The sequence below is a fragment of the Neoarius graeffei genome, chromosome 9 (assembly GCF_027579695.1).
Source record: "Neoarius graeffei isolate fNeoGra1 chromosome 9, fNeoGra1.pri, whole genome shotgun sequence".
Lineage (NCBI taxonomy): Eukaryota > Metazoa > Chordata > Actinopteri > Siluriformes > Ariidae > Neoarius > Neoarius graeffei.
In genome coordinates this window covers 3,195,710-3,209,090 of record NC_083577.1, presented here as the reverse complement: position 1 = coordinate 3,209,090, position 13,381 = coordinate 3,195,710, and the positions used below count along the sequence as shown (strand labels likewise).

Below are 13,381 nucleotides of genomic sequence, written 5' to 3'. Positions count from 1 at the left end.
AGCTTGGGGTTCTGTCCCGTGTTTACCGTTTTCAGGTCCATCACACATCGACTTCCTGTTTACCGACTGAATGCATTTATAAAACACACAGGGTGGATTTTGGCGCTGTTTTAGAATGCCAGTTTAGCAGGATGCTGTGTGAAATCCCTGAGAAGAGACACTGCTCTTTACTGACTGTTTCAGGGTTCAGTATTTGTTAGTCAACATTCATAATAAGTCTCCTGTTCCTTCGATTGCTTGCGTTCTGATATGAGCGGGGGATACGGTACGTCTGGGAGCAGCAGCTCACAGTTCAGCTTGGGTTTTTTTTTTTAACAGAATTATTTTACAACAATGGTTTACAACAGAACATTTCTTTGACAAATCTTTAACAGGTATTAAGAAAGATGAATGGTTCGTATGAACCTTTTATAGTTCTAATTGATTTATAATTCTCATTAGAAAGTCAGAGAGCTTATTTCTTCTTTCTGTAATCGTTCTCTCCCGTCTCCGCTGCCCATCACTACTCTGATTTATGTGGCGTGAAGTACAGTAGTACACTGACTGCTCGTTTGAAGTAACGTAAAAATAAGTCATTGTATTTTTTCCACGGTCCGGTTTCCATCAAATCCAGCGCTCTGATTGGCTGGTGAGCGGGTCTGTATCTACGGTACGGACCCCGGTTACGGACCTCTGGCGACTCACTCGTTCACAACAACGACAAACGTAGCAATTTTTGTTGACATTTATTTTCACATTTCTCAGGAGAATAGCATTAATTTTACAGCATGGATAGCGATAACGACAGTGTTCACAGCGAAAGCGAGTTTTACTACCCTGAGGAAGAAGAAATAAAAGAAAACATTTCAGGAGAAAGCTAAAAACCTCTAACTGTTGCTAACGCCGAGCAAAAACATGGCTGAATCCTGAATGACTCCTATTTGTATAAATAGGGGACGACATAGGTGGCAAAATGTAGTTTTTTCCTGCCATGGAAGTGCACTTGTATACCGAGGAGGAAGCCATTTGCATTACAGCCGTGATTGAGGATTCAAAATGGCAGCTCGGCTTGGTTTTCCCTTTCGGGCGCTCTTGTTTTCTGTTAGAATTTGGTAAAGAAAAAAATAAATATATTATTTACCAGCTTAAGGTCGGTCCGTATGGTGAAATACCGTGACCTCGGCCCAGAGGGCCTCATTCAGTACCTCGGTCACGGTATTTCACCATACGGACCTCCCAGCTGGTAAATAACACACATTTTCCTCTGGCTAGCTATCTTGCAGATGTTTACAAAGTGACATCACTTTCCAACATGATCACTATGAATATTCATAATATAACATTAGCTAACTTAATATATAGTGTGTGTCTGAAGACTTTTTTTCTTTTTTAATTTTAAATAATTATTTTTAAATATCATACGTCCTCCATGTTTTGCTGCTTGTTACACGCTGGTCGAGGTCAGCAAGCAACAATGGTGGTGAACAACCCCGAAAACAACACAAGGCGATTTAAGGTGAAAAAGTGAGGGATTTATTATTTACAAGTGCTAACAAGATAAAAGTGGTAAAGTAGTAATTTTTTGCAAAGTCCAAAAGTCTGAATATTAAGGTTGGCAGTTCCAGAAGCCAACCCTCATGAAAAGCGCCAACGGACTGACGGCCGCAACTGGCAAGGCAGCACCGGTGTACGAGCGTGCAAAACCCCAAGCCCTCTCCTCTCTCTGGCAGGTAAAGCTCCAGGTTTTATATAGGCACTCCTTGATTGACAGCAGGTGGGGGAGGAGGAGCCAATTAGCCCAGGCTGCAATACACCTGGGAAAGAGAGAGACACACGGCAGGAGGAGAAAAACACACACAGACGTAACACCCCCACCACCAAAAGTTCAACCTAGGTTGAACAAACACTACCATTATATGGTACTAGAAAAAAAACTTCACTCCATGTTAAGCAAACAACACACTAGACACAGGACAGAGCATCGGCCATAACGTTTTCTTTTCCTTTCTTATATTGGATGTCCAGGTTAAAACCTTGCAGGTACAGAGACCAACGCATCAGACGCTGGTTTGCATTCCGCATCCTGGACAGAAAAACAAGGGGATTGTGGTCAGTATAAATAATCAAAGGAACTGTGGTTGAGCCAACATAAACCTCAAAGTGCTGTAGCGAAAGTAACAGTGCTAGAGCGTCTTTTTCGATGGTACTATAATTAAGTTGGTATTTAGAAAAATAAGAAATGGGGTGATCAATTCCATTCGCATCTTCCTGTCGAAGTACAGCTCCAGCACCGGTGGCACTGGCGTCAACCTCCAGTTTAAAAGGCAGCTGGAAATTTGGAGCAGCCAATACTGGCGCACTACACAACAAAGCCTTTGCATTTTTAAATGCCATCTCACAATCCTCAGACCAATAAAAAAAGTCACAACCATGTTTCAACAGATTGGTTAAAGGCAGAACGACATCAGGAAAATTCCGACAGAAGCCACGATAGTAGCCTGCCGTACCCAAAAACCTGCGCAGCGCCCGTCTCGTAGTTGGTGTGGGAAACTGCAAAATAGCTAACACTTTCGCCTCTAGAGGACAAACTTGACCCTGGCCAACCTGTTTCCCCAAGTATGTGACGATAGCTTTGCCGAACTCGCACTTTGCAAGATTCAAGGTTAAAGACGCATCCCTCAATCGCCCAAAGACGGTACGAACGTCTTCTAAATGTTCAGCCCATGAAGATGAGTGAATTATGATGTCATCTAAATACGCTTCAGTTAGAAACACCAGCAAGCACTTTATTCATCAGACGCTGGAAAGTAGAGGGAGCATTCTTTAACCCAAACGCCATTACAGAATATTGCATAAAACTGTCTGGTGTAACGAAGGCGGAAATTTCGGCAGCTCTGGGCGTCAGCGGAACTTGCCAATATCCCTTCAAAAGATCTAACTTCGTCACAAAAGAGGCCGAACCCACCCTATCGACACAGTCTTCCATGCGTGGTAATGGAAAAGAATCTGACTTAGTAACGGCATCGACCTTCCTATAGTCAGTACAAAAACGAAATGTGCCATCCGACTTGGGGACTAAAAGACAGGGTGAACTCCAGGCACTAAAACTTGGCCAGGCTAGACCATGCTCAACTAAATAGGCAACCTCGGATTTCATGACAGCACGTTTAGTGGGATTTACGCGATAAGGATGTTGCTTAATTGGCGGATGGCCTTGTGTATCGATGTCGTGACACAGTACATTTGTTAAGGAAGGCGCGTCAGGAAACTGCAAAATAAGGTGTTGCATCTCAGTCGCATAAGACACGGGCAAATGAGACAAAAAGGACGGCAAATCAGTCAATATTTCTGAATTTTTAAACCGAGCACAAAACACCGGCACACCGCCCAGGTTGAGGCCATCTTCTTCAGGCGGAGGACGAGAGGCCACTGCTGACACTGTTGCGACGGTTACAGGAGAATCACTGCTTTCACCTTCTCGTGTCACATAAGGTTTCAACATATTGACATGACATACATGGGTTTTACGCCCCCTGTCAGGCGTTTTCACGACATAATCAGTTTCGCGGAGTTTTTTTCTCAATCTCGTAAGGGCCAGAAAATTTTGCGGACAGTGACGAACCAAGCATGGGCAATAAAACTAACGCTTTATCCCCTTTAACAAAAGAGTGCTGCACAGCCTTGCGGTCAAAGCGTTTCTTTATCTTACTCTGCGCAGAGGACAGCGCCTCCCGAGCGCACTCGCAAGCTCGGTGCAATCGTTCTCAAAACAAACTCACATAATCAAGGATGTTACTCTTCTTTGTAGATACATCCGACTCCCAGTTTTCTTTAAGCAGCTTCAGAAGACTGCGAACTGTGTGACCGAACACAACGTCTGCTGGACTAAAACCAAGAGACTCTTGCGTTGTTTCGCGAACAGCAAACAAAATCAAGGGCACGCCCTCATCCCATTCTTTCTCAGAATCAAAACAATAGGTGCGCAACATTGACTTCAGAGTTTGGTGGAATCTTTCTAGCGCGCCCTGGGACTCTGGGTGATGCGCACTAGATACTGCGTGCTGGATGGACAGCTCGGTCAGCACCTGTTTGAATAAACGAGATAGAAAGTTAGAACCTTGGTCAGTTTGAATTACTTTTGAGAGACCAAACGTAGAGAAAGCGCAGAAGTGCCTTCACAATGGGTTTTGCCTTCAACGAGCGCAAGGGGAAAGCCTCGGGATACCGAGTAGCAGCACACATTACGGTTAACAAAAAACGGTTCCCAGACTTTGTCTTGGGCAAGGGCCCAACACAGTCTAAAATTACCCTTTCAAACGGCTCACCAGTAATTGGAATTGGACAAAGTGGTGCTGGGGGAACACACTGATTGGGCTTTCCAACCACCTGACACTTGTGACAAGAACAGGAATGTTTTACAACATCAGCTTTCATACCAGGCCAAAAGAAATAACGCAAAACACGATGGTGGGTCTTCGTTATTTTATTATAACGAAATTTTGAATGTTCCTAAATGACCTGCAAAATCATGATCATGTCCCAGTCCCCAGTTTTGTAGGAACAACTAACTGATGGTCAGCATTAAATTCTCTGTCTGCACGATGTGGTGGACTCCATTTTCGTTTTAGCAGACCATCTTCCCAATAGAAGCCAACAGGCATGTATCCACCTCATCCTTACTAACAGCAGCATCACGGCACTTGGCCAAATTAAGGTCTTTCACCTGCTCCTGCTTAATCAACTCGTTAAGAGCAGAGAGTGACAGATCACCCTCCACAGGCTTACCACAGTGAGTTGGGAGCGGCTCAGACGCAACAGTCGCTAATGGGCTGCTGGAAGATGACTCAAGCAAGCCATCTGACATGAAGGTATCAGATAAATCAACAGCCTCACCGTATTTCCGTGCTTGAGCTCGGGTAACCACACACCCTGGAAACACCTGAGCAAGGCTTTGATCGTTATCACAGTCAGACTGAAAGGATGGGCTAGCAGTCACTTCAGGAAGCAGTACTTTCCCACCAGCTAAATCGTTCCCCAAAATGAAATCAGCATCCTTCACGGGAAGTTTAGAACGAACACCAACTTTAACAGGACCGACACTAACGCTACGTTCACACTGCAAGGCTTAATGCTCAGTTCCGATTTTTTTGTGAGGTCGTTCACATTAACAAATATATGTGACTTGTATGTGATCCTCAGTATGAACGAAAAGCGACCTAAAAGTGTTCCGCATGCGCATTGCAGGATACGACGACGTCACACGCGGTGAGCATGGCCAGTGTTTACGGAAGTAAAACCACCCGGTTGCGGTATGACTCATCCAATCTAGCTTGAATAGCTGCATCCCCCCAAATGGAAATCAGCTCCCTAACCTCTGCGTCCTTCCATTGAGAAGATTCAGAACCTTCACAGCCCGAAGCGTCCCTCGCATTGATGTCATGCGCAGGGGCGCAGATACGTTTTTTGAACTTGGGGGGACAAAAAACTGGGGGGGGACAAAGCTGCCAGCAAACCAACCCCAACCCCGATATGCCTGTCAAACTTGTTGTTAGTAACCATAGCAACCAAGCTCGAGCTCGCAACCTGTGCAGTCTGCGCAGCTCAACCAACCGAATATCAGTCTTTGTTTTGTTTTATGTGAGTTGTTGCAACTGTGTATACACTGCTGTGCACCTCAATAAACCGAATGGTAATTAGTCTTTTGATTTTTCCGTGAGGTTTGCCTTATGCACAGAAAGACAGCATAGACGTTTTTTCCTCCCTATAAGTGGGGGGGACCGAACGAGGTGAATTTAAATCTGGGTGGGACGAGTCCCCCCCTCTATCTGCGCCCGTGATTATGCGCCATGTTGTTGTAACTTTTTTGAGAGACCCGCCGCCTACTTCAGCGCAGAATAGTGACGTTTGTGGCTTGTTGATGACGTGTAAGTCGGATGAATGCGACCTGGCGGTTCAGACTGAAGTCGCATATTGAAAGATCGGATAGGAATCGGAATTAGGACCACATATCCAAACGGCCTGGGTCGGATTTGAAAAAATCGGATCTGTGTTGTTCATATTGTCAATAAAAGATCGGATACAGGTCACATATGGGCGAAAAAATCGGATTTGAGTCACTTCAGCCTGCAGTGTGAACGTAGCCTAAGTCATTAACAATATGCACATTGTGCAGTGGAACACGAGTAATCCCCAGCTCAAGTCCCTGAACCAAAACATCAGAGCCACAATAAGTGAGGTCAGAAAAAGGGAGCACAGACTCACAAATAAATGACTGGGCGGCACCAGTATCTCGGAGTATTCTAATTGGGATATAATCCCCCTCCCGGCCAGTGAGTGAAACTATTCCCTTCGAAATAAACGAATCGTACAGATTATCATCTGCGCTCTTAACACGTACAAAGCCGCAGCCTTTTGGTTGTCTCTTTGGAGAACGTTTTTGTTTCTGCAAAACTGGACACACTGCAATAAGACGACCAGACTCACGGCAATAGAAACATTCACGTGTTTCAGATTGAGATGGTGTCTTGCTGGCAGTATTACTATTGCCATTAGTACCATTATTGTCAGACCTTCTAAAGACTCGCTTCGGACTAGACAGCTGAGAGCGACGGGAGGAGCTAAAGACCGACTTGTGAGCCAACGTATATTCATCAGCACAGACAGCTGCCTGCGCCAAAGTTATAACCTTCCGGTCGTTGATGTACGTAGCAATTAAATCCGACACACAATTCTTAAACTCCTCCAACAGAATCATTTCACGAAGCTGATCTTTAGTCTGAATTTGCAAAGAGGCACACCAACGATTGAAAGAATTCTCCTTTTCTCTTGCAAACTCCACGAATGTCAAGTTATCTGACTTTTTTAAACCTCGAAATGTTTGCCGATATGCCTCTGGGACCAGCTCATAGGCACGCAACATTGCAGATTTAACAGTGTCATAATTAGAACTTTGATCAACAGTCAATGCAGAATAAACATCTTTGGCCTTTCCAGTCAATCCGCATTGCAGCAACAGTGTCCACACAGCAGAGGGCCATCTTAACGTTGTTGCCACGCGTTCAAAATGTGCAAAATACTTTTCAACCTCAACTTCGCTAAATATTGGCACCATACGAATATTTTTCGTGACATCGAATGCGGTGTCATGCTGAGGAGTAGGGGGAGGAACAACAGCATCCTCAGAACCATCAGCAGGGAGAGTCACCTGCGCAGACCAAACAGGAGGTGATGGAACAGAGCGTGGAGGAGAGGCAGGAGGAGGAGCCAGAGGAGCACCGGGCTGCCTTGCAGCCAACTCCAATCCAAGTTTTTCCAATTGGAACTCACGGTCCGCTTGTTCTCTCTGACGTTGGAACTCCCTTTGCCTTTCATTCTCCACGGCTTCTTGTTCCAACTTCTTAAGGCCAATCTCACGATCAACCTCTAACCGTCTAAGCTGGACTTCTTTATCAAGCTCCAGTTTTTTTTAAGAGCGCGCGCCTCACAGTCGGCACGCAACTTTTCCAAGCTACCCCCCTCCCCACGCAGCTTTGAACCAGGTGTACCAAACGAGCGAGATGGAGAGGTTGGGGCACTAGAAACCTTAACAAAACACCCTGCTCAACTAATGCCTTTTCCACAGCTGAAAATAAAGTGTCTTTTAATCTTTTATCGTCACTAGCGAGATGCGCTGAATAATGTTCCGCAATCTCCAACAGCTGATCTTTCGTACACTTTAACAAAACGTCCCTTGAAGGATTTTCACAAAATTCATCTACTAAAGCCATGGTCCCAACAAAACGCAATCAAAAAGGGAACCACAGAGTTACCAAAAACCTGCGCCACAGCTGACTAACACTCTGCAATTACCACAACTTAATCAAGCAAATTACAAAACAGGGCAGTCACCACCAAAAAATATAAATAAACGAAATCCAAACACTAGGGAGAAATTAACCAGCCACTCTTAAACAGTCAAGGCACGACTGCGGAAACTCTAGTCCTACTTACCTACCCAAGAAAATACTAACTAACCTCATCTCGTCTTCAGAGGCATACCAATTGAAGGCGACTTTAAACGCTTAACGCATAGAAGCTGAATGAACTTGATCCAACTCCTTGCAGCGTACCTCCCCCCGGAGTAACCTCCAAAACAGAAAACAAAGAAAATAAAAACAGTACTCCGATGGAAGGATTTCAGAACCCAGCTGGAGCACGCTACCTTACCAGAGTTCCTGAAATAAGAGCAGTTGGTTCCTCCACACACACAAAACAAAAGAATGGACAAACGCCCAATTGGTAAATTGGGTTTAGGACGAGCCCCCAGTTGTTACACGCTGGTCGAGGTCAGCAAGCAACAATGGTGGTGAACAACCCCGAAAACAACACAAGGCGATTTAAGGTGAAAAAGTGAGGGATTTATTATTTACAAGTGCTAACAAGATAAAAGTGGTAAAATAGTAGTTTTTGCAAAGTCCTAAAGTCTGAATATTAAGGTTGGCAGTCCCAGAAGCCAACCCTCACGAAAAGCACCAACGGACTGACGGCCGCAAGTGGCAAGGCAGCACCGGTGTACGAGCGTGCAAAACCCCAAGCCCTCTCCTCTCTCTGGCAGGTAAAGCTCCAGGTTTTATATAGGCACTCCTTGATTGACAGCAGGTGGAGGAGGAGGAGCCAATTAGCCCAGGTTGCAATACACCTGGGAAAGAGAGACACACGGCAGGAGGAGAAAAACACACACAGACGTAACACTGCTGGGGGGTTCTGTCATGGATAACTGTTTGAATTGAATCGTTTTTGAGCGCACGAGAGGAGGGCGACGCGAACAGGGAACAGGGGATGTTTCTGCATGGTCCTAGTGCCTGCACCCTCTCCTCCTGTTTTTGAGCAGTTGCTTTTTCTGCATGGTCCTAGTGCCTGCACCCTCTCCTCCTGTTTTTGAGCAGATGCTTTTTCTGCATGGTCCTAGTGCCTGCACACTCTCCTCCTGTTTTTGAGCAGATGCTTTTTCTGCATGGTCCTAGTGGGGAAGCAGTGGTGGTGTCTTACTTGAGACCACTTTTTGATGGTCTGGTCTCGGAATAAACCCCATTTTTACTCGGTCTCAGTCATGGACACTCAGGATTTTATTTCAAGACCACAGCTTTGGGGATTTCACTAAACTGCCTGTGTATTGTCTGATGTATTTGTTAATATTGTTACTGTGTCTGGATGTAAAACTTCCTGCTTCACATGCTACGTGACTCATTGCAAGCTCGAAATTTTCGTTACCGTTAATGGCAGTCAGTCCTCCCCACCCCCTTCACACCCACTGGTCCTGGTCTGGCCTTGACTTGATCTCGGTTGAGGTGGTTTTGACTACAACCTGATCGAGCGGGTCAAAACTGATTATAAAAGCATTTGAGTTTTAATTGAGCTGCGTTCTGTAGTGACCTCATCACACTTTAATTCTGTATTAATGCTTCAGGTTTGAAACCAATAAACCTATTACACTTGAGCCTCATATAGAATGCCCTAATCTTGGTCTGTTATGTTGCTTAGCAACCAAAGTGTATCGTTAACAGACTTCATTGCATGGTGGAAAAATTGCTTACTGTGAATATTATTAATAACAAATTAAACGATTTATGGAACACGAGGATTTTTCCCCCCTCACCGTATTAAGTCCTTAAACTAATTTTAGTGTATTTGTTAACTACTATTTATTCTGAGATTGCGTTTAGCTTGAGAAAATTGCCTAAGAATCTAAAACGTATCTAAATATATCCCCTTCGGTACTGTTTGCTTCGCCCTCGTTTTCTTTGTGATGTGAATCCACTTTAATAGGAACATATGCTCTTGTGTACAATTATCCATCCAGCCAATCACAATGCACAAAATCCTGCAGATACGGGTAGAGAGCTTCAGCTCATGTTCACATCAAGCCTCAGAATGAGGGGGAAAATAATCTCGGTGCAGGACTGCGGCGCGGCTGTTTGTGCCACATGGACTGGTTTGAGTGTTTCAGAAACTTGCACCCAGCACTCTCTCTCGAGTTTACACGGCATGATGTGAAAAGCAAAGCAAGCTGCAGTCCTGTGGGCAGAAACGCCTTGGTTCTGAGGGAGTCAAGCCAACTTTATTTATAAAGCACAGCTAAAACAGCACAAGGGCTGCCAGAGTGCGGTCCAATAGAATTAATAACCTGATAAATAATTATACAGGGATAAGACTGAATATGATTTTCTAATAATAAGACTGTAAGCATGTAATGATTCACCCAATTCATGATTCAATTCATAATATTGCGTTCATGATTTTGATTAAATGAACATTTTATTGGGGGGGGACTCAAACTCAACAATGCACTAGAGCTGCAAGAGGAAAAACCACGGAGTATAAATCAGCAAGCACTTTAGGATGGCACACGGGATTGAACCTAAAGATATTAACAAGAACTTTGTCTTAAAATGTCTGAGTAAATTCGACTGCTTGTTAAACAAAAAGACGACCAACTCTCAACGTGCACTCGGACTCCTTACAGGCCAGGCTTTTTGTTCAGCGTTATGCTAATCTAATTTTATATGTTTTGTCATTGACTTGGCTTACAAACACTCGCTTGATAATGGTGCCCGAGTGGCACCGAAACATCGCTCTTTTCTTCCTTAATTTTAAGTACGCTTTATTTTCCTAAATCTTCACTTGTAAATTTACTTAAAAGGGAATACCAACTTCACATGTTTTGTAGACTCGAACAGTCATATCAGCCAGATAAAGTGTGATGGAGCAATCTATTTTCTCTGGGATTTACACCAACATTCGCTGAGCTTGATCAAATGAAATGTGATAAATGGAGACGGTCCTCCAAAACCTTCTCGAAGAATGTGGTAGCTGAAGAACTTGGAAACAAGAGCCAACAAAGTTTATATCTGAAGGCTGAAATAAACGCAGTTTATGATGTAGTACAAACATGTTATTACCAAAAAAAAAAATCTTTATCAACTTAAATATTCCTTTTGTTTAAATTTATTTAAAAAAATTTTAATTTTCTGAAAACCAGCAATAATTCTTTACCTGTATTTGTAAAGGTTGGAGTAAGCTGTAATAATCTAACTAAAATATTCCTTTTATTAAAAATGGAAAAGGTACTCAAATAGGTCTTTTATAAACTTTTATGATCATTTGTTCTCCCTCCATTTACTTCTCTTTTCTTTATCTTTCAGCAGTCTGTAAAAAGAGAGTTCTGATTTCTTGCTAAATCTAAGTCCATCGCACACCAGCTCTTTCCCATTTTAGATCTCTTCTGTGTAGAGGCGGGTTTCCCCCCTCCTCTTTTCAGCATTAGAGCTGTGTTACCGCCACTTATGGCCCTTTTCCACTACCCTTTATCAGCTCGCTTCAGCCCGACACGGCTCGCATTTCGACTACCTCAGAGCAGCACGACTCGGCTCGCTTCAGCCCTGCTCAGCACCCAAAACTCGCACGGTTTTGGAGTGGGGCTGAAGCGAGCCAAACCAAGCCGAGTGGGGCTAGGGGTGTGAGGAGACACTCCCCTGTACACTGATTGGTGAGGAGGAGTGTCCTCACACGCCCCGCGAGCACGCTGGGATCTGTAAACACCGTAAACCCGGAAGAAGAAGAATTACGAATTACGAGAATTTCTGAAGCCTTATGCGCCTCGCCTCATCTATACGCTCTTGCCAGTATCTGTTGGCGTTGTCGGTGACAACAAGCCACAGCACCAAGACCAGCAACACTAACGACTCCATGTCCTCCATGTTTATTGTTTACTATCCGGGTCGTGAGACTACCGCTTAAAAGCTCACTGATGTCACTGTTTGCGCCGCCTAACGACATCACGTGACGTCCACCCACTTTCGCTAACTCCACCCAATGTGTCCACCCACTTCCAGCCAGCACGGTTCAGCGCGGTTGTAGTCGAAATGCAACTCCAACAGCCCCGCTCAGCTCGACTCAGCACGGCACGGCTCAGCCCGACTCAGCCACGTTGGTAGTGGAAAAGCGGCATTAGTGTAGTCATGTGCATTCATGTGCTGTTGTACATTATTGTGCCATCTGGTGTCTAAACAATGCAATTACAGCTAAAAAACTAAGATTATGGAGCCTGATAATCGTGATTCTCTTAACCCTCCCCTTACACACACACACACACCATTGATTTGAATTGGCATAAATTAGTATTGCAGTATATCGTTACATGCCTGACAGTTGGAAAAATCACCTGGTCTTTTTCCAGCCTTGTAAACTGGTGCCCACGGTCACCACCTGTTTCCGATGGTAGTGTGTGCACTTTTAACACCCACTATAATGTTGTGTTTAACCACCTGATATTGACATGTGATGCATCATGCTGTTTTCAGGACTTTGGGACCAGAGTGTAAAAAAAAAAAAATCAATATGTGACGTTTCCTGTCAGAATAAATGGGTTTGGAAAGGCTGTTTAGAGCCCAGCATGTCCTGCATCGTACAGACTCTAAACTTCATCACCTCATGAATAAAATGACTCGATGGATTTGTTTTGTTTAAACAGATAACGATGACAATGAAAGGTGTTAGCGTTGTCTTTTAGCACGTTTTATTAAGAAGGAATATGCAGGTTAATTTTCACCTCGTGCAATTCATCACGAGTTGCTCGTGCATGCTGTGACTGCGACATCAAAATGGTCCTGACCGATGACCACAAGAATGACTGACTGATATTTAATTACGGCATGGTGAGGCTGTCATCACTCACACAGCCTTTTATTGGTCATTAGTCTGAGAGTGTTTAGAAATCTGCCATTTCCAGGAGTGCTTTTGTCATGGGTTTATTTTATTTCGTAATGTGGCCACTTGAAAAGAGTAGAAATGAGGGATGTTCTGGGATGGGGAGTTAAACATGGATTTTAATGCAGTGTTTGGAATCCTAACTGCAGGGTTCCCACAAGTCGTAAAATTTCTGGACAAAAAAGACAAAAGAGCTGCTATGTGCAAAAGCTGTAAACATGATGATGAAAGGGGCGTCCAGTTGGCTACTGACGCTGATTCTCTTGCTTTAGAAACTTTCCAGTTGAACAAAAGGGAGTTTTACGGTACAATGCGGTCTGCCTCAGATACCGATGGTCACTAAAGTGTTTGCCAATGATGTGTGTGTGTGAGAAACCCTTCAGTGTTGGCCATGTCACGTCATGCATGAAGGGTGGGTTTGTATATCAAAGACACCATGATCTTCGTGATCGATTTGCCAACCTGCTGAATGGTGTTTGTCCTGATGTCCAAGTGGAACCTCACCGTCAGCCACTCGCAGGTGATGAAGCCCGTTTGGATGGAAGTGCTCGTGGGTTCTGGTGAAAGGGACAGGGTGCATTCTTCAATGTAAGGATCTTCAGTCTTTTTGCAAAGAGCCACCTCACCCAGAAACTACAATCTGCCTTTACTTCCAACA

General features: G+C 44.3%; 1 protein-coding gene across 2 annotated transcripts in view; it reads left to right on the top strand.

Annotated features, from left to right (window-relative positions):
• sestd1 (SEC14 and spectrin domains 1) overlaps positions 1–13,381 on the top strand; it is a 151,742-nt gene that overhangs the window by 99,906 nt on the left and 38,455 nt on the right. The gene's annotated exons all lie outside the window — the stretch shown is intronic.